This window comes from Pseudophryne corroboree, unplaced genomic scaffold (genome assembly GCF_028390025.1).
Source record: "Pseudophryne corroboree isolate aPseCor3 unplaced genomic scaffold, aPseCor3.hap2 scaffold_1208, whole genome shotgun sequence".
Taxonomy (NCBI): domain Eukaryota; kingdom Metazoa; phylum Chordata; class Amphibia; order Anura; family Myobatrachidae; genus Pseudophryne; species Pseudophryne corroboree.
The window spans coordinates 105,236-119,752 of NW_026967833.1; the positions used below are offsets into that span (position 1 = coordinate 105,236).

A 14,517-nucleotide genomic window follows, 5' to 3' on the forward strand; every position below is an offset into this window, starting at 1 on the left:
ATGCATTCCATTTTAAAACGTATTCATTTATGAACCAGTAGTTAGAAGTAGAAAAGTTCTAACAGAAACCAGAAAGTTCATCTACAACAACACCATACTGGATGCGTCCAATCTCATCTGATCTTGGAAGCTAAGCAGTGTTGGGCCTGGTTAGTACTTGGATGGGAAACCACCTGGGAATACAAGGTGCTGTAGATATTTTTATACTACCAACACCGTTCTGTTGATGCATTCCATTTTCAAACGTATTCATTTATGAACCAGTAGTTAGAAGTAGAAAAGTACTAACAGAAACCATAAAGCTCTTCTACAGCCACACCACACTGGATATGCCCAATCTCATCTGATCTTGGAAGCTAAGCAGTGTTGGGCCTGGTTAGTACTTGGATGGGAGACCACCTGGGAATACATAGGTGCTGTAGATATTTTTATACTGCCAACACCGTTCTGTTGATGCATTCCATTTTCAAACGTATTCATTTATGAACCAGTAGTTAGAAGTAGAAAAGTTCTAACAGAAACCACAAAGCTCATCTACAGCCACACCACACTGGATACGCCTAATCTCATCTCATCTGATCTAGGAAGCTAAGCAGTGTTGGGCATGGTTAGTACTTGGATGGGAGACCACCTGGGAATACAAGGTCCTGTAGATATTTTTATACTACCAACACGTTCTGTTGATGCATTCCATTTTCAAACGTATTCATTTATGAACCAGTAGTTAGAAGTAGAAAAGTTCTAACAGAAACCATAAAGCTCATCTAGAGCCACACCACACTGGATACGCCCAATCTCATCTGATCTTGAAAGCTAAGCAGTGTTGGGCCTGGTTAGTACTTGGATGGGAGGCCACCTGGGAATACAAGGTGCTGTAGATATTTTTATACTACCAACACCGTTCTGTTGATGCATTCCATTTTCAAACGTATTCATTTATGAACCAGTAGTTAGAAGTAGAAAAGTACTAACAGAAACCATAAAGCTCTTCTACAGTCACCCCACACTGGATATGCCCAATCTCATCTGATTTTGGAAGCTAAGCAGTGTTGGGCCTGGTTAGTACTTGGATGGGAGACCACCTGGGAATACATAGGTGCTGTAGATATTTTTATACTGCCAACACCGTTCTGTTGATGCATTCCATTTTCAAACGTATTCATTTATGAACCAGTAGTTAAAAGTAGAAAAGTTCTAACAAAAACCACAAAGCTCATCTACAGCCACACCACACTGGATACGCCCAATCTCATCTCATCTGATCTAGGAAGCTAAGCAGTGTTGGGCATGGTTAGTACTTGGATGGGAGACCACCTGGGAATACAAGGTGCTGTAGATATTTTTATACTACCAACACGTTCTGTTGATGCATTCCATTTTCAAACGTATTCATTTATGAACCAGTAGTTAGAAGTAGAAAAGTTCTAACAGAAACCATAAAGCTCATCTACAGCCACACCACACTGTATAAGCCCAATCTCATCTGATCTTGGAAGCTAAGCAGTGTTGGGCCTGGTTAGTACTTGGATGGGAGACCACCTGGGAATACAAGGTGCTGTAGATATTTTTATACTACCAACACCGTTCTGTTGATGCATTCCATTTTCAAACGTATTCATTTATGAACCAGTAGTTAGAAGTAGAAAAGTTCTAACAGAAACCACAAAGCTCATCTACAGCCACACCACACTGGATACGCCCAATCTCATCTGATCTAGAAAGCTAAGCAGTGTTGGGCCTGGTTAGTACTTGGATGGGAGACCACCTGGGAATACAAGGTGCTGTAGATAATTTTATACTGCCAACACCGTTCTGTTGATGCATTCCATTTTAAAACGTATTCATTTATGAACCAGTAGTTAGAAGTTGAAAAGTTCTAACAGAAACCAGAAAGTTCATCTACAGCAACACCACACTGGATACGCCCAATCTCATCTGATCTTGGAAGCTAAGCAGTGTTGGGCCTGGTTAGTACTTGGATGGGAGACCACCTGGGAATACAAGGTGCTGTAGATATTTTTATACTACCAACACCGTTCTGTTGATGCATTCCATTTTCAAACATATTTATTTATGAACCAGTAGTTAGAAGTAGAAAAGTACTAACAGAAACCATAAAGCTCTTCTACAGCCACACCACACTGGATATGCCCAATCTCATCTGATCTTGGAAGCTAAGCAGTGTTGGGCCTGGTTAGTACTTGGATGGGAGACCACCTGGGAATTCATAGGTGGTGTAGATATTTTTATACTGCCAACACCGTTCTGTTGATGCATTCCATTTTCAAACGTATTCATTTATGAACCAGTAGTTAGAAGTAGAAAAGTTCTAACAGAAATCACAAAGGTCATCTACAGCCACACCACACTGGATACGCCCAATCTCATCTGATCTAGGAAGCTAAGCAGTGTTGGGCCTGGTTAGTACTTGGATGGGAGACCACCTGGGAATACAAGGTGCTGTAGATATTTTTATACTGCCAACACCGTTCTGTTGATGCATACCATTTTCAAACATATTTATTTATGAACCAGTAGTTAGAAGTAGAAAAGTTCTAACAGAAACCAGAAAGTTCATCTACAGCAACACCACACTGGATACGCCCAATCTCATCTGATCTTGGAAGCTAAGCAGTGTTGGGCCTGGTTAGTACTTGGATGGGAGACCACCTGGGAATACAAGGTGCTGTAGATATGTTTATACTGCCAACACCGTTCTGTTGATGCATTCCATTTTAAAACGTATTCATTTATGAACCAGTAGTTAGAAGTAGAAAAGTTCTAACAGAAACCAGAATTTCATCTACAGCAACACCACACTGGATACGCCCAATCTCATCTGATCTTGGAAGCTAAGCAGTGTTGGGCCTGGTTAGTACTTGGATGGGAGACCACCTGGGAATACAAGGTGCTGTAGATATTTTTATACTACCAACACCGTTCTGTTGATGCATTCCATTTTCAAACATATTTATTTATGAACCAGTAGTTAGAAGTAGAAAAGTACTAACAGAAACCATAAAGCTCTTCTACAGCCACACCACACTGGATATGCCCAATCTCATCTGATCTTGGAAGCTAAGCAGTGTTGGGCCTGGTTAGTACTTGGATGGGAGACCACCTGGGAATTCATAGGTGGTGTAGATATTTTTATACTGCCAACACCGTTCTGTTGATGCATTCCATTTTCAAACGTATTCATTTATGAACCAGTAGTTAGAAGTAGAAAAGTTCTAACAGAAATCACAAAGGTCATCTACAGCCACACCACACTGGATACGCCCAATCTCATCTGATCTAGGAAGCTAAGCAGTGTTGGGCCTGGTTAGTACTTGGATGGGAGACCACCTGGGAATACAAGGTGCTGTAGATATTTTTATACTGCCAACACCGTTCTGTTGATGCATACCATTTTCAAACATATTTATTTATGAACCAGTAGTTAGAAGTAGAAAAGTTCTAACAGAAACCAGAAAGTTCATCTACAGCAACACCACACTGGATACGCCCAATCTCATCTGATCTTGGAAGCTAAGCAGTGTTGGGCCTGGTTAGTACTTGGATGGGAGACCACCTGGGAATACAAGGTGCTGTAGATATGTTTATACTGCCAACACCGTTCTGTTGATGCATTCCATTTTCAAACGTATTCATTTATGAACCAGTAGTTAGAAGTAGAAAAGTTCTAACAGAAACCACAAAGCTCATCTACAGCCACACCACACTGGATGCGCCAAATCTCATCTGATCTTGGAAGCTAAGCAGTGTTGGGCCTGGTTAGTACTTGGATGGGAGACCACCTGGGAATACAAGGTGATGTAGATATTTTTATACAACCAACACCGTTCTGTTGATGCATTCCATTTTCAAACGTATTCATTTATGAACCAGTAGTTAGAAGTAGAAAAGTTCTAACAGAAACCAGAAAGTTCATCTACAGCAACACCACACTGGATACGCCCAATCTCATCTGATCTTGGAAGCTAAGCAGTGTTGGGCCTGGTTAGTACTTGGATGGGAGACCACCTGGGAATACAAGGTGCTGTAGATATTTTTATACTGCCAACACCGTTCTGTTGATGCATTCCATTTTCAAACGTATTCATTTATAAACCAGTAGTTAGAAGTAGAAAAGTTCTAACAGAAACCATAAAGCTCATCTACAGCCACACCACACTGGATACGCCCAATCTCATCTGATCTTGGAAGCTAAGCAGTGTTGGGCCTGGTTAGTACTTGGATGGGAGACCACCTGGGAATACAAGGTGCTGTAGATATTTTTATACTACCAACACCGTTCTGTTGATGCATTCCATTTTCAAACGTATTCATTTATGAACCAGTAGTTAGAAGTAGAAAAGTACTAACCGAAACCATAAAGCTCTTCTACAGCCACACCACACTGGATATGCCCAATATCATCTGATCTTGGAAGCTAAGCAGTGTTGGGCCTGGTTAGTACTTGGATGGGAGACCACCTGGGAATACATAGGTGGTGTATATATTTTTATACTGCCAACACCGTTCTGTTGATGCATTCCATTTTCAAACGTATTCATTTATGAACCAGTAGTTAGAAGTAGAAAAGTTCTAACAGAAACCACAAAGCTCATCTACAGCCACACCACACTGGATACGCCCAATCTCATCTGATCTAGGAAGCTAAGCAGTGTTGGGCCTGGTTAGTACTTGGATGGGAGACCACCTGGGAATACAAGGTGCTGTAGATATTTTTATACTGCCAACACCGTTCTGTTGATGCATTCAATTTTCAAACGTATTCATTTATGAACCAGTAGTTAGAAGTAGAAAAGTTTAAACAGAAACCAGAAAGTTCATCTACAGCAACACCACACTGGATACGCCCAATCTCATCTGATCTTGGAAGCTAAGCAGTGTTGGTCCTGGTTAGTACTTGGATGGGAGACCACCTGGGAATACAAGGTGCTGTAGATATTTTTATACTGCCAACACCGTTCTGTTGATGCATTCAATTTTCAAATGTATTCATTTATGAACCAGTAGTTAGAAGTAGAAAAGTTCAAACAGAAACCACACAGCTCATCTACAGCCACACCACACTGGATACGCCAAATCTCATCTGATCTTGGAAGCAAAGCAGTATTGGGCCTGGTTAGTACTTGGATGGGAGACCACCTGGGAATACAAGGTGCTGTAGATATTTTTATACTGCCAACACCGTTATGTTGATGCATTCCATTTTCAAATGTATTCATTTATGAACCAGTAGTTAGAAGTAGAAAAGTTCTAACAGAAACCACAAAGCTCATCTACAGCCACACCACACTGGATACGCCCAATCTCATCTGATTTTGGAAGCTAAGCAGTGTTGGGCCTGGTTAGTATTTGGATGGGAGACCAGCTGGGAATACAAGGTGCTGAAGATATTTTTATACTGCCAACACCGTTCTGTTGATGCATTCCATTTTCAAACGTATTCATTTATGAACCAGTAGTTAGAAGTAGAAAAGTTCTAACAGAAACCACAAAGCTCATCTACAGCCACACCACACTGGATACGCCCAATCTCATCTGATCTAGGAAGCTAAGCAGTGTTGGGCCTGGTTAGTACTTGGATGGGAGACCACCTGGGAATACAAGGTGCTGTAGATAATTTTATACTACCAACACCGTTCTGTTGATGCATTCCATTTTAAAACGTATTCATTTATGAACCAGTAGTTAGAAGTAGAAAAGTTCTAACAGAAACCAGAAAGTTCATCTACAGCAACACTACACTGGATACGCCCAATCTCATCTGATCTTGGAAGCTAAGCAGTGTTGGGCCTGGTTAGTACTTGGATGGGAGACCACCTGGGAATACAAGGTGCTGTAGATATTTTTATACTACCAACACCGTTCTGTTGATGCATTCCATTTTCAAACATATTTATTTATGAACCAGTAGTTAGAAGTAGAAAAGTACTAACAGAAACCATAAAGCTCTTCTACAGCCACACCACACTGGATATGCCCAATCTCATCTGATCTTGGAAGCTAAGCAGTGTTGGGCCTGGTTAGTACTTGGATGGGAGACCACCTGGGAATACAAGGTGCTGTAGATATGTTTATACTGCCAACACCGTTCTGTTGATGCATTCCATTTTCAAACGTATTCATTTATGAACCAGTAGTTAGAAGTAGAAAAGTTCTAACAGAAACCACAAAGCTCATCTACAGCCACACCACACTGGATACGCCAAATCTCATCTGATCTTGGAAGCTAAGCAGTGTTGGGCCTGGTTAGTACTTGGATGGGAGACAACCTGGGAATACAAGGTGATGTAGATATTTTTATACAACCAACACCGTTCTGTTGATGCATTCCATTTTCAAACGTATTCATTTATGAACCAGTAGTTAGAAGTAGAAAAGTTCTAACAGAAACCAGAAAGTTCATCTACAGCAACACCACACTGGATACGCCCAATCTCATCTGATCTTGGAAGCTAAGCACTGTTGGGCCAGGTTAGTACTTGGATGGGAGACCACCTGGGAATACAAGGTGCTGTAGATATTTTTATACTGCCAACACCGTTCTGTTGATGCATTCCATTTTCAAACGTATTCATTTATAAACCAGTAGTTAGAAGTAGAAAAGTTCTAACAGAAACCATAAAGCTCATCTACAGCCACACCACACTGGATACGCCCAATCTCATCTGATCTTGGAAGCTAAGCAGTGTTGGGCCTGGTTAGTACTTGGATGGGAGACCACCTGGGAATACATAGGTGGTGTATATATTTTTATACTGCCAACACCGTTCTGTTGATGCATTCCATTTTCAAACGTATTCATTTATGAACCAGTAGTTAGAAGTAGAAAAGTTCTAACAGAAACCACAAAGCTCTTGTACAGCCACACCACACTGGATACGCCCAATCTCATCTGATCTAGGAAGCTAAGCAGTGTTGGGCCTGGTTAGTACTTGGATGGGAGACCACCTGGGAATACAAGGTGCTGTAGATATTTTTATACTGCCAACACCGTTATGTTGATGCATTCCATTTTCAAACGTATTCATTTATGAACCAGTAGTTAGAAGTAGAAAAGTACTAACCGAAACCATAAAGCTCTTCTACAGCCACACCACACTGGATATGCCCAATATCATCTGATCTTGGAAGCTAAGCAGTGTTGGGCCTGGTTAGTACTTGGATGGGAGACCACCTGGGAATACATAGGTGGTGTATATATTTTTATACTGCTAACACCGTTCTGTTGATGCATTCCATTTTCAAACGTATTCATTTATGAACCAGTAGTTAGAAGTAGAAAAGTTCTAAGAGAAACCACAAAGCTCATCTACAGCCACACCACACTGGATACGCCCAATCTCATCTGATCTAGGAAGCTAAGCAGTGTTGGGCCTGGTTAGTACTTGGATGGGAGACCACCTGGGAATACAAGGTGCTGTAGATATTTTTATACTGCCAACACCGTTATGTTGATGCATTCCATTTTCAAACGTATTCATTTATGAACCAGTAGTTAGAAGTAGAAAAGTTCTAACAGAAACCACAAAGCTCATCTACAGCCACACCACACTGGATACGCCCAATCTCATCTGATTTTGGAAGCTAAGCAGTGTTGGGCCTGGTTAGTACTTGGATGGGAGACCAGCTGGGAATACAAGGTGCTGTAGATATTTTTATACTGCCAACACCGTTCTGTTGATGCATTCCATTTTCAAACGTATTCATTTATGAACCAGTAGTTAGAAGTAGAAAAGTTCTAACAGAAACCACAAAGCTCATCTACTGCCACACCACACTGGATACGCCCAATCTCATCTGATCTAGGAAACTAAGCAGTGTTGGGCCTGGTTAGTACTTGGATGGGAGACCACCTGGGAATACAAGGTGCTGTAGATATTTTTATACTACCAACACCGTTCTGTTGATGCATTCCATTTTCAAACATATTTATTTATGAACCAGTAGTTAGAAGTAGAAAAGTACTAACAGAAACCATAAAGCTCTTCTACAGCCACGCCACACTGGATATGCCCAATCTCATCTGATCTTGGAAGCTAAGCAGTGTTGGGCCTGGTTAGTACTTGGATGGGAGACCACCTGGGAATACAAGGTGCTGTAGATATTTTTATACTACCAACACCGTTCTGTTGATGCATTCCATTTTCAAACATATTTATTTATGAACCAGTAGTTAGAAGTAGAAAAGTTCTAACAGAAACCATAAAGCTCTTCTACAGCCACACCACACTGGATATGCCCAATCTCATCTGATCTCGGAAGCTAAGCAGTGTTGGGCCTGGTTAGTACTTGGATGGGAGACCACCTGGGAATTCATAGGTGGTGTAGATATTTTTATACTGCCAACACCGTTCTGTTGATGCATTCCATTTTCAAACGTATTCATTTATGAACCAGTAGTTAGAAGTAGAAAAGTTCTAACAGAAATCACAAAGGTCATCTACAGCCACACCTCACTGGATATGCCCAATCTCATCTGATCTAGGAAGCTAAGCAGTGTTGGGCCTGGTTAATACTTGGATGGGAGACCACCTGGGGATACAAGGTGCTGTAGATATTTTTATACTGCCAACACCGTTCTGTTGATGCATACCATTTTCAAACATATTTATTTATGAACCAGTAGTTAGAAGTAGAAAAGTTCTAACAGAAACCAGAAAGTTCATCTACAGCAACACCACACTGGATACGCCAAATCTCATCTGATCTTGGAAGCTAAGCAGTGTTGGGCCTGGTTAGTACTTGGATGGGAGACCACCTGGGAATACAAGGTGATGTAGATATTTTTATACAACCAACACCGTTCTGTTGATGCATTCCATTTTCAAACGTATTCATTTATGAACCAGTAGTTAGAAGTAGAAAAGTTCTAACAGAAACCAGAAAGTTCATCTACAGCAACACCACACTGGATACGCCCAATCTCATCTGATCTTGGAAGCTAAGCAGTGTTGGGCCTGGTTAGTACTTGGATGGGAGACCACCTGGGAATACAAGGTGCTGTAGATATGTTTATACTGCCAACACCGTTCTGTTGATGCATTCCATTTTCAAACGTATTCATTTATGAACCAGTAGTTAGAAGTAGAAAAGTTCTAACAGAAACCACAAAGCTCATCTACAGCCACACCACACTGGATACGCCAAATCTCATCTGATCTTGGAAGCTAAGCAGTGTTGGGCCTGGTTAGTACTTGGATGGGAGACCACCTGGGAATACAAGGTGATGTAGATATTTTTATACAACCAACACCGTTCTGTTGATGCATTCCATTTTCAAACGTATTCATTTATGAACCAGTAGTTAGAAGTAGAAAAGTTCTAACAGAAACCAGAAAGTTCATCTACAGCAACACCACACTGGATACGCCCAATCTCATCTGATCTTGGAAGCTAAGCAGTGTTGGGCCTGGTTAGTATTTGGATGGGAGACCACCTGGGAATACAAGGTGCTGTAGATATTTTTATACTGCCAACACCGTTCTGTTGATGCATTCCATTTTCAAACGTATTCATTTATAAACCAGTAGTTAGAAGTAGAAAAGTTCTAACAGAAACCATAAAGCTCATCTACAGCCACACCACACTGGATACGCCCTATCTCATCTGATCTTGGAAGCTAAGCAGTGTTATGCCTGGTTAGTACTTGGACGGGAGACCACCTGGGAATACAAGGTGCTGTAGATATTTTTATACTACCAACACCGTTCTGTTGATGCATTCCATTTTCAAACGTATTCATTTATGAACCAGTATTTAGAAGTAGAAAAGTTCTAACAGAAACCACAAAGCTCATCTACAGCCACACCACACTGGATATGCCCAATATCATCTGATCTTGGAAGCTAAACAGTGTTGGGCCTGGTTAGTACTTGGATGGGAGACCACCTGGGAATACATAGGTGGTGTATATATTTTTATACTGCCAACACCGTTCTGTTGATGCATTCCATTTTCAAACGTATTCATTTATGAACCAGTAGTTAGAAGTAGAAAAGTTCTAACAGAAACCACAAAGCTCATCTAAAGCCACACCACACTGGATACGCCCAATCTCATCTGATCTAGGAAGCTAAGCAGTGTTGGGCCTGGTTAGTACTTGGATGGGAGACCACCTGGGAATACAAGGTGCTGTAGATATTTTTATACTGCCAACACCGTTATGTTGATGCATTCCATTTTCAAACGTATTCATTTATGAACCAGTAGTTAGAAGTAGAAAAGTTCTAACAGAAACCACAAAGCTCATCTACAGCCACACCACACTGGATACGCCCAATCTTATCTGATTTTGGAAGCTAAGCAGTGTTGGGCCTGGTTAGTACTTGGATGGGAGACCAGCTGGGAATACAAGGTGCTGTAGATATTTTTATACTGCCAACACCGTTCTGTTGATGCATTCCATTTTCAAACGTATTCATTTATGAACCAGTAGTTAGAAGTAGAAAAGTTCTAACAGAAACCAGAAAGTTCATCTACAGCAACACCACACTGGATACGCCCAATCTCATCTGATCTTGGAAGCTAAGCAGTGTTGGGCCTGGTTAGTACTTGGATGGGAGACCACCTGGGAATACAAGGTGCTGTAGATATGTTTATACTGCCAACACCGTTCTGTTGATGCATTCCATTTTCAAACGTATTCATTTATGAACCAGTAGTTAGAAGTAGAAAAGTTCTAACAGAAACGACAAAGCTCATCTACAGCCACACCACACTGGATACGCCAAATCTCATCTGATCTTGGAAGCTAAGCAGTGTTGGGCCTGGTTAGTACTTGGATGGGAGACCACCTGGGAATACAAGGTGATGTAGATATTTTTATACAACCAACACCGTTCTGTTGATGCATTCCATTTTCAAACGTATTCATTTATGAACCAGTAGTTAGAAGTAGAAAAGTTCTAACAGAAACCAGAAAGTTCATCTACAGCAACACCACACTGGATACGCCCAATCTCATCTGATCTTGGAAGCTAAGCAGTGTTGGGCCTGGTTAGTATTTGGATGGGAGACCACCAGGAATACAAGGTGCTGTAGATATTTTTATACTGCCAACACCGTTCTGTTGATGCATTCCATTTTCAAACGTATTCATTTATAAACCAGTAGTTAGAAGTAGAAAAGTTCTAACAGAAACCATAAAGCTCATCTACAGCCACACCACACTGGATACGCCCAATCTCATCTGATCTTGGAAGCTAAGCAGTGTTATGCCTGGTTAGTACTTGGATGGGAGACCACCTGGGAATACAAGGTGCTGTAGATATTTTTATACTACCAACACCGTTCTGTTGATGCATTCCATTTTCAAACGTATTCATTTATGAACCAGTAGTTAGAAGTAGAAAAGTACTAACCGAAACCATAAAGCTCTTCTACAGCCACACCACACTGGATATGCCCAATATCATCTGATCTTGGAAGCTAAGCAGTGTTGGGCCTGGTTAGTACTTGGATGGGAGACCACCTGGGAATACATAGGTGGTGTATATATTTTTATACTGCCAACACCGTTCTGTTGATGCATTCCATTTTCAAACGTATTCATTTATGAACCAGTAGTTAGAAGTAGAAAAGTTCTAACAGAAACCACAAAGCTCATCTACAGCCACACCACACTGGATACGCCCAATCTCATCTGATCTAGGAAGCTAAGCAGTGTTGGGCCTGGTTAGTACTTGGATGGGAGACCACCTGGGAATACAAGGTGCTGTAGATATTTTTATACTGCCAACACCGTTATGTTGATGCATTCCATTTTCAAACGTATTCATTTATGAACCAGTAGTAAGAAGTAGAAAAGTACTAACCGAAACCATAAAGCTCTTCTACAGCCACACCACACTGGATATGCCCAATATCATCTGATCTTGGAAGCTAAGCAGTGTTGGGCCTGGTTAGTACTTGGATGGGAGACCACCTGGGAATACATAGGTGGTGTATATATTTTTATACTGCCAACACCGTTCTGTTGATGCATTCCATTTTCAAACGTATTCATTTATGAACCAGTAGTTAGAAGTAGAAAAGTTCTAACAGAAACCACAAAGCTCATCTAAAGCCACACCACACTGGATACGCCCAATCTCATCTGATCTAGGAAGCTAAGCAGTGTTGGGCCTGGTTAGTACTTGGATGGGAGACCACCTGGGAATACAAGGTGCTGTAGATATTTTTATACTGCCAACACCGTTATGTTGATGCATTCCATTTTCAAACGTATTCATTTATGAACCAGTAGTTAGAAGTAGAAAAGTTCTAACAGAAACCACAAAGCTCATCTACAGCCACACCACACTGGATACGCCCAATCTCATCTGATTTTGGAAGCTAAGCAGTGTTGGGCCTGGTTAGTACTTGGATGGGAGACCAGCTGGGAATACAATGTGCTGTAGATATTTTTATACTGCCAACACCGTTCTGTTGATGCATTCCATTTTCAAACGTATTCATTTATGAACCAGTAGTTAGAAGTAGAAAAGTTCTAACAGAAACCACAAAGCTCATCTACAGCCACACCACACTGGATACGCCAAATCTCATCTGATCTAGGAAGCTAAGCAGTGTTGGGCCTGGTTAGTACTTGGATGGGAGACCACCTGGGAATACAAGGTGCTGTAGATATTTTTATACTACCAACACCGTTCAGTTGATGCATTCCATTTTCAAACATATTTATTTATGAACCAGTAGTTAGAAGTAGAAAAGTACTAACAGAAACCATAAAGCTCTTCTACAGCCACACCACACTGGATATGCCCAATCTCATCTGATCTTGGAAGCTAAGCAGTGTTGGGCCTGGTTAGTACTTGGATGGGAGACCACCTGGGAATACAAGGTGCTGTAGATATTTTTATACTACCAACACCGTTCTGTTGATGCATTCCATTTTCAAACATATTTATTTATGAACCAGTAGTTAGAAGTAGAAAAGTTCTAACAGAAACCAGAAAGTTCATCTACAGCAACACCACACTGGATACGCCCAATCTCATCTGATCTTGGAAGCTAAGCAGTGTAGGGCCTGGTTAGTACTTGGATGGGAGACCACCTGGGAATACAAGGTGCTGTAGATATGTTTATACTGCCAACACCGTTCTGTTGATGCATTCCATTTTCAAACGTATTCATTTATGAACCAGTAGTTAGAAGTAGAAAAGTTCTAACAGAAACCACAAAGCTCATCTACAGCCACACCACACTGGATACGCCAAATCTCATCTGATCTTGGAAGCTAAGCAGTGTTGGGCCTGGTTAGTACTTGGATGGGAGACCACCTGGGAATACAAGGTGATGTAGATATTTTTATACAACCAACACCGTTCTGTTGATGCATTCCATTTTCAAACGTATTCATTTATGAACCAGTAGTTAGAAGTAGAAAAGTTCTAACAGAAACCAGAAAGTTCATCTACAGCAACACCACACTGGATACGCCCAATCTCATCTGATCTTGGAAGCTAAGCAGTGTTGGGCCTGGTTAGTATTTGGATGGGAGACCACCTGGGAATACAAGGTGCTGTAGATATTTTTATACTGCCAACACCGTTCTGTTGATGCATTCCATTTTCAAACGTATTCATTTATAAACCAGTAGTTAGAAGTAGAAAAGTTCTAACAGAAACCATAAAGCTCATCTACAGCCACACCACACTGGATACGCCCAATCTCATCTGATCTTGGAAGCTAAGCAGTGTTATGCCTGGTTAGTACTTGGACGGGAGACCACCTGGGAATACAAGGTGCTGTAGATATTTTTATACTACCAACACCGTTCTGTTGATGCATTCCATTTTCAAACGTATTCATTTATGAACCAGTAGTTAGAAGTAGAAAAGTACTAACCGAAACCATAAAGCTCTTCTACAGCCACACCACACTGGATATGCCCAATATCATCTGATCTTGGAAGCTAAGCAGTGTTGGGCCTGGTTAGTACTTGGATGGGAGACCACCTGGGAATACATAGGTGGTGTATATATTTTTATACTGCCAACACCGTTCTGTTGATGCATTCCATTTTCAAACGTATTCATTTATGAACCAGTAGTTAGAAGTAGAAAAGTTCTAACAGAAACCACAAAGCTTATCTACAGCCACACCACACTGGATACGCCCAATCTCATCTGATCTAGGAAGCTAAGCAGTGTTGGGCCTGGTTAATACTTAGATGGGAGACCACCTGGGAATACAAGGTGCTGTAGATATTTTTATACTGCCAACACCGTTCTGTTGATGCATTCAATTTTCAAACGTATTCATTTATGAACCAGTAGTTAGAAGTAGAAAAGTTTAAACAGAAACCAGAAAGTTCATCTACAGCAACACCACACTGGATACGCCCAATCTCATCTGAGCTTGGAAGCTAAGCAGTGTTGGTCCTGGTTAGTACTTGGATGGGAGACCACCTGGAAATACAAGGTGCTGTAGATATTTTTATACTGCCAACACCGTTCTGTTGATGCATTCAATTTTCAAATGTATTCATTTATGAAC

At 41.1% G+C, this 14,517-nt stretch overlaps 32 non-coding genes and 32 pseudogenes across 32 annotated transcripts; all 64 read left to right on the top strand.

Moving 5' to 3' along the window:
• The first annotated feature begins 79 nt into the window (after positions 1-79).
• Positions 80-198, top strand: LOC134991253 (5S ribosomal RNA; annotated as a pseudogene).
• A 107-nt stretch (positions 199-305) lies between these two features.
• On the top strand, positions 306-425 carry LOC134991827 (5S ribosomal RNA). The gene has a single exon (XR_010196067.1). It is a non-coding gene; the product is annotated as a 5S ribosomal RNA (ribosomal RNA).
• A 107-nt stretch (positions 426-532) lies between these two features.
• On the top strand, positions 533-656 carry LOC134991365 (5S ribosomal RNA; annotated as a pseudogene).
• Positions 657-762: 106 nt separating this feature from the next.
• On the top strand, positions 763-881 carry LOC134991867 (5S ribosomal RNA; annotated as a pseudogene).
• Positions 882-988: 107 nt separating this feature from the next.
• On the top strand, positions 989-1,108 carry LOC134991313 (5S ribosomal RNA; annotated as a pseudogene).
• Positions 1,109-1,215: 107 nt separating this feature from the next.
• LOC134991312 (5S ribosomal RNA) lies at positions 1,216-1,339 on the top strand (annotated as a pseudogene).
• A 106-nt stretch (positions 1,340-1,445) lies between these two features.
• On the top strand, positions 1,446-1,564 carry LOC134991688 (5S ribosomal RNA). The gene has a single exon (XR_010195931.1). It is a non-coding gene; the product is annotated as a 5S ribosomal RNA (ribosomal RNA).
• Positions 1,565-1,671: 107 nt separating this feature from the next.
• LOC134991814 (5S ribosomal RNA) lies at positions 1,672-1,790 on the top strand. Its single transcript, XR_010196054.1, has one exon. It is a non-coding gene; the product is annotated as a 5S ribosomal RNA (ribosomal RNA).
• A 107-nt stretch (positions 1,791-1,897) lies between these two features.
• LOC134991500 (5S ribosomal RNA) lies at positions 1,898-2,016 on the top strand. The gene has a single exon (XR_010195745.1). It is a non-coding gene; the product is annotated as a 5S ribosomal RNA (ribosomal RNA).
• A 107-nt stretch (positions 2,017-2,123) lies between these two features.
• Positions 2,124-2,243, top strand: LOC134991249 (5S ribosomal RNA; annotated as a pseudogene).
• Positions 2,244-2,350: 107 nt separating this feature from the next.
• Positions 2,351-2,469, top strand: LOC134991647 (5S ribosomal RNA). Its single transcript, XR_010195890.1, has one exon. It is a non-coding gene; the product is annotated as a 5S ribosomal RNA (ribosomal RNA).
• Positions 2,470-2,576: 107 nt separating this feature from the next.
• On the top strand, positions 2,577-2,695 carry LOC134991501 (5S ribosomal RNA). The gene has a single exon (XR_010195746.1). It is a non-coding gene; the product is annotated as a 5S ribosomal RNA (ribosomal RNA).
• A 106-nt stretch (positions 2,696-2,801) lies between these two features.
• On the top strand, positions 2,802-2,920 carry LOC134991502 (5S ribosomal RNA). The gene has a single exon (XR_010195747.1). It is a non-coding gene; the product is annotated as a 5S ribosomal RNA (ribosomal RNA).
• A 107-nt stretch (positions 2,921-3,027) lies between these two features.
• Positions 3,028-3,147, top strand: LOC134991251 (5S ribosomal RNA; annotated as a pseudogene).
• Positions 3,148-3,254: 107 nt separating this feature from the next.
• Positions 3,255-3,373, top strand: LOC134991648 (5S ribosomal RNA). The gene has a single exon (XR_010195891.1). It is a non-coding gene; the product is annotated as a 5S ribosomal RNA (ribosomal RNA).
• Positions 3,374-3,480: 107 nt separating this feature from the next.
• On the top strand, positions 3,481-3,599 carry LOC134991503 (5S ribosomal RNA). Its single transcript, XR_010195748.1, has one exon. It is a non-coding gene; the product is annotated as a 5S ribosomal RNA (ribosomal RNA).
• Positions 3,600-3,706: 107 nt separating this feature from the next.
• LOC134991830 (5S ribosomal RNA) lies at positions 3,707-3,825 on the top strand. The gene has a single exon (XR_010196070.1). It is a non-coding gene; the product is annotated as a 5S ribosomal RNA (ribosomal RNA).
• A 107-nt stretch (positions 3,826-3,932) lies between these two features.
• On the top strand, positions 3,933-4,051 carry LOC134991504 (5S ribosomal RNA). Its single transcript, XR_010195749.1, has one exon. It is a non-coding gene; the product is annotated as a 5S ribosomal RNA (ribosomal RNA).
• Positions 4,052-4,158: 107 nt separating this feature from the next.
• On the top strand, positions 4,159-4,277 carry LOC134991214 (5S ribosomal RNA). Its single transcript, XR_010195615.1, has one exon. It is a non-coding gene; the product is annotated as a 5S ribosomal RNA (ribosomal RNA).
• Positions 4,278-4,384: 107 nt separating this feature from the next.
• On the top strand, positions 4,385-4,504 carry LOC134991360 (5S ribosomal RNA; annotated as a pseudogene).
• A 107-nt stretch (positions 4,505-4,611) lies between these two features.
• Positions 4,612-4,730, top strand: LOC134991649 (5S ribosomal RNA). Its single transcript, XR_010195892.1, has one exon. It is a non-coding gene; the product is annotated as a 5S ribosomal RNA (ribosomal RNA).
• A 107-nt stretch (positions 4,731-4,837) lies between these two features.
• On the top strand, positions 4,838-4,956 carry LOC134991734 (5S ribosomal RNA). The gene has a single exon (XR_010195976.1). It is a non-coding gene; the product is annotated as a 5S ribosomal RNA (ribosomal RNA).
• A 107-nt stretch (positions 4,957-5,063) lies between these two features.
• Positions 5,064-5,182, top strand: LOC134991229 (5S ribosomal RNA; annotated as a pseudogene).
• Positions 5,183-5,289: 107 nt separating this feature from the next.
• On the top strand, positions 5,290-5,408 carry LOC134991282 (5S ribosomal RNA; annotated as a pseudogene).
• Positions 5,409-5,515: 107 nt separating this feature from the next.
• Positions 5,516-5,634, top strand: LOC134991650 (5S ribosomal RNA). Its single transcript, XR_010195893.1, has one exon. It is a non-coding gene; the product is annotated as a 5S ribosomal RNA (ribosomal RNA).
• A 107-nt stretch (positions 5,635-5,741) lies between these two features.
• LOC134991675 (5S ribosomal RNA) lies at positions 5,742-5,860 on the top strand. Its single transcript, XR_010195918.1, has one exon. It is a non-coding gene; the product is annotated as a 5S ribosomal RNA (ribosomal RNA).
• A 107-nt stretch (positions 5,861-5,967) lies between these two features.
• Positions 5,968-6,086, top strand: LOC134991613 (5S ribosomal RNA). The gene has a single exon (XR_010195856.1). It is a non-coding gene; the product is annotated as a 5S ribosomal RNA (ribosomal RNA).
• A 107-nt stretch (positions 6,087-6,193) lies between these two features.
• Positions 6,194-6,312, top strand: LOC134991309 (5S ribosomal RNA; annotated as a pseudogene).
• A 107-nt stretch (positions 6,313-6,419) lies between these two features.
• Positions 6,420-6,538, top strand: LOC134991703 (5S ribosomal RNA). Its single transcript, XR_010195946.1, has one exon. It is a non-coding gene; the product is annotated as a 5S ribosomal RNA (ribosomal RNA).
• Positions 6,539-6,645: 107 nt separating this feature from the next.
• LOC134991242 (5S ribosomal RNA) lies at positions 6,646-6,765 on the top strand (annotated as a pseudogene).
• A 107-nt stretch (positions 6,766-6,872) lies between these two features.
• On the top strand, positions 6,873-6,991 carry LOC134991230 (5S ribosomal RNA; annotated as a pseudogene).
• A 107-nt stretch (positions 6,992-7,098) lies between these two features.
• LOC134991359 (5S ribosomal RNA) lies at positions 7,099-7,218 on the top strand (annotated as a pseudogene).
• Positions 7,219-7,325: 107 nt separating this feature from the next.
• Positions 7,326-7,444, top strand: LOC134991651 (5S ribosomal RNA). Its single transcript, XR_010195894.1, has one exon. It is a non-coding gene; the product is annotated as a 5S ribosomal RNA (ribosomal RNA).
• A 107-nt stretch (positions 7,445-7,551) lies between these two features.
• On the top strand, positions 7,552-7,670 carry LOC134991743 (5S ribosomal RNA). The gene has a single exon (XR_010195985.1). It is a non-coding gene; the product is annotated as a 5S ribosomal RNA (ribosomal RNA).
• Positions 7,671-7,777: 107 nt separating this feature from the next.
• Positions 7,778-7,896, top strand: LOC134991246 (5S ribosomal RNA; annotated as a pseudogene).
• A 107-nt stretch (positions 7,897-8,003) lies between these two features.
• On the top strand, positions 8,004-8,122 carry LOC134991776 (5S ribosomal RNA). The gene has a single exon (XR_010196018.1). It is a non-coding gene; the product is annotated as a 5S ribosomal RNA (ribosomal RNA).
• Positions 8,123-8,229: 107 nt separating this feature from the next.
• Positions 8,230-8,349, top strand: LOC134991310 (5S ribosomal RNA; annotated as a pseudogene).
• Positions 8,350-8,456: 107 nt separating this feature from the next.
• On the top strand, positions 8,457-8,575 carry LOC134991317 (5S ribosomal RNA; annotated as a pseudogene).
• Positions 8,576-8,682: 107 nt separating this feature from the next.
• LOC134991233 (5S ribosomal RNA) lies at positions 8,683-8,801 on the top strand (annotated as a pseudogene).
• A 107-nt stretch (positions 8,802-8,908) lies between these two features.
• LOC134991505 (5S ribosomal RNA) lies at positions 8,909-9,027 on the top strand. Its single transcript, XR_010195750.1, has one exon. It is a non-coding gene; the product is annotated as a 5S ribosomal RNA (ribosomal RNA).
• Positions 9,028-9,134: 107 nt separating this feature from the next.
• Positions 9,135-9,253, top strand: LOC134991843 (5S ribosomal RNA). Its single transcript, XR_010196082.1, has one exon. It is a non-coding gene; the product is annotated as a 5S ribosomal RNA (ribosomal RNA).
• Positions 9,254-9,360: 107 nt separating this feature from the next.
• On the top strand, positions 9,361-9,479 carry LOC134991705 (5S ribosomal RNA). The gene has a single exon (XR_010195948.1). It is a non-coding gene; the product is annotated as a 5S ribosomal RNA (ribosomal RNA).
• A 107-nt stretch (positions 9,480-9,586) lies between these two features.
• On the top strand, positions 9,587-9,705 carry LOC134991320 (5S ribosomal RNA; annotated as a pseudogene).
• Positions 9,706-9,812: 107 nt separating this feature from the next.
• Positions 9,813-9,932, top strand: LOC134991357 (5S ribosomal RNA; annotated as a pseudogene).
• Positions 9,933-10,039: 107 nt separating this feature from the next.
• Positions 10,040-10,158, top strand: LOC134991211 (5S ribosomal RNA; annotated as a pseudogene).
• A 107-nt stretch (positions 10,159-10,265) lies between these two features.
• Positions 10,266-10,384, top strand: LOC134991220 (5S ribosomal RNA; annotated as a pseudogene).
• A 107-nt stretch (positions 10,385-10,491) lies between these two features.
• On the top strand, positions 10,492-10,610 carry LOC134991506 (5S ribosomal RNA). The gene has a single exon (XR_010195751.1). It is a non-coding gene; the product is annotated as a 5S ribosomal RNA (ribosomal RNA).
• A 107-nt stretch (positions 10,611-10,717) lies between these two features.
• On the top strand, positions 10,718-10,836 carry LOC134991844 (5S ribosomal RNA). Its single transcript, XR_010196083.1, has one exon. It is a non-coding gene; the product is annotated as a 5S ribosomal RNA (ribosomal RNA).
• A 107-nt stretch (positions 10,837-10,943) lies between these two features.
• LOC134991252 (5S ribosomal RNA) lies at positions 10,944-11,061 on the top strand (annotated as a pseudogene).
• Positions 11,062-11,168: 107 nt separating this feature from the next.
• On the top strand, positions 11,169-11,287 carry LOC134991199 (5S ribosomal RNA; annotated as a pseudogene).
• Positions 11,288-11,394: 107 nt separating this feature from the next.
• LOC134991361 (5S ribosomal RNA) lies at positions 11,395-11,514 on the top strand (annotated as a pseudogene).
• A 107-nt stretch (positions 11,515-11,621) lies between these two features.
• Positions 11,622-11,740, top strand: LOC134991652 (5S ribosomal RNA). The gene has a single exon (XR_010195895.1). It is a non-coding gene; the product is annotated as a 5S ribosomal RNA (ribosomal RNA).
• Positions 11,741-11,847: 107 nt separating this feature from the next.
• On the top strand, positions 11,848-11,967 carry LOC134991362 (5S ribosomal RNA; annotated as a pseudogene).
• Positions 11,968-12,074: 107 nt separating this feature from the next.
• LOC134991212 (5S ribosomal RNA) lies at positions 12,075-12,193 on the top strand (annotated as a pseudogene).
• Positions 12,194-12,300: 107 nt separating this feature from the next.
• Positions 12,301-12,419, top strand: LOC134991234 (5S ribosomal RNA; annotated as a pseudogene).
• Positions 12,420-12,526: 107 nt separating this feature from the next.
• Positions 12,527-12,645, top strand: LOC134991858 (5S ribosomal RNA). Its single transcript, XR_010196096.1, has one exon. It is a non-coding gene; the product is annotated as a 5S ribosomal RNA (ribosomal RNA).
• A 107-nt stretch (positions 12,646-12,752) lies between these two features.
• LOC134991614 (5S ribosomal RNA) lies at positions 12,753-12,871 on the top strand. The gene has a single exon (XR_010195857.1). It is a non-coding gene; the product is annotated as a 5S ribosomal RNA (ribosomal RNA).
• Positions 12,872-12,978: 107 nt separating this feature from the next.
• On the top strand, positions 12,979-13,097 carry LOC134991515 (5S ribosomal RNA). The gene has a single exon (XR_010195760.1). It is a non-coding gene; the product is annotated as a 5S ribosomal RNA (ribosomal RNA).
• Positions 13,098-13,204: 107 nt separating this feature from the next.
• LOC134991845 (5S ribosomal RNA) lies at positions 13,205-13,323 on the top strand. The gene has a single exon (XR_010196084.1). It is a non-coding gene; the product is annotated as a 5S ribosomal RNA (ribosomal RNA).
• A 107-nt stretch (positions 13,324-13,430) lies between these two features.
• LOC134991706 (5S ribosomal RNA) lies at positions 13,431-13,549 on the top strand. The gene has a single exon (XR_010195949.1). It is a non-coding gene; the product is annotated as a 5S ribosomal RNA (ribosomal RNA).
• Positions 13,550-13,656: 107 nt separating this feature from the next.
• On the top strand, positions 13,657-13,775 carry LOC134991271 (5S ribosomal RNA; annotated as a pseudogene).
• A 107-nt stretch (positions 13,776-13,882) lies between these two features.
• On the top strand, positions 13,883-14,002 carry LOC134991363 (5S ribosomal RNA; annotated as a pseudogene).
• Positions 14,003-14,109: 107 nt separating this feature from the next.
• LOC134991198 (5S ribosomal RNA) lies at positions 14,110-14,228 on the top strand (annotated as a pseudogene).
• A 107-nt stretch (positions 14,229-14,335) lies between these two features.
• Positions 14,336-14,454, top strand: LOC134991241 (5S ribosomal RNA; annotated as a pseudogene).
• Positions 14,455-14,517: the final 63 nt, after the last annotated feature.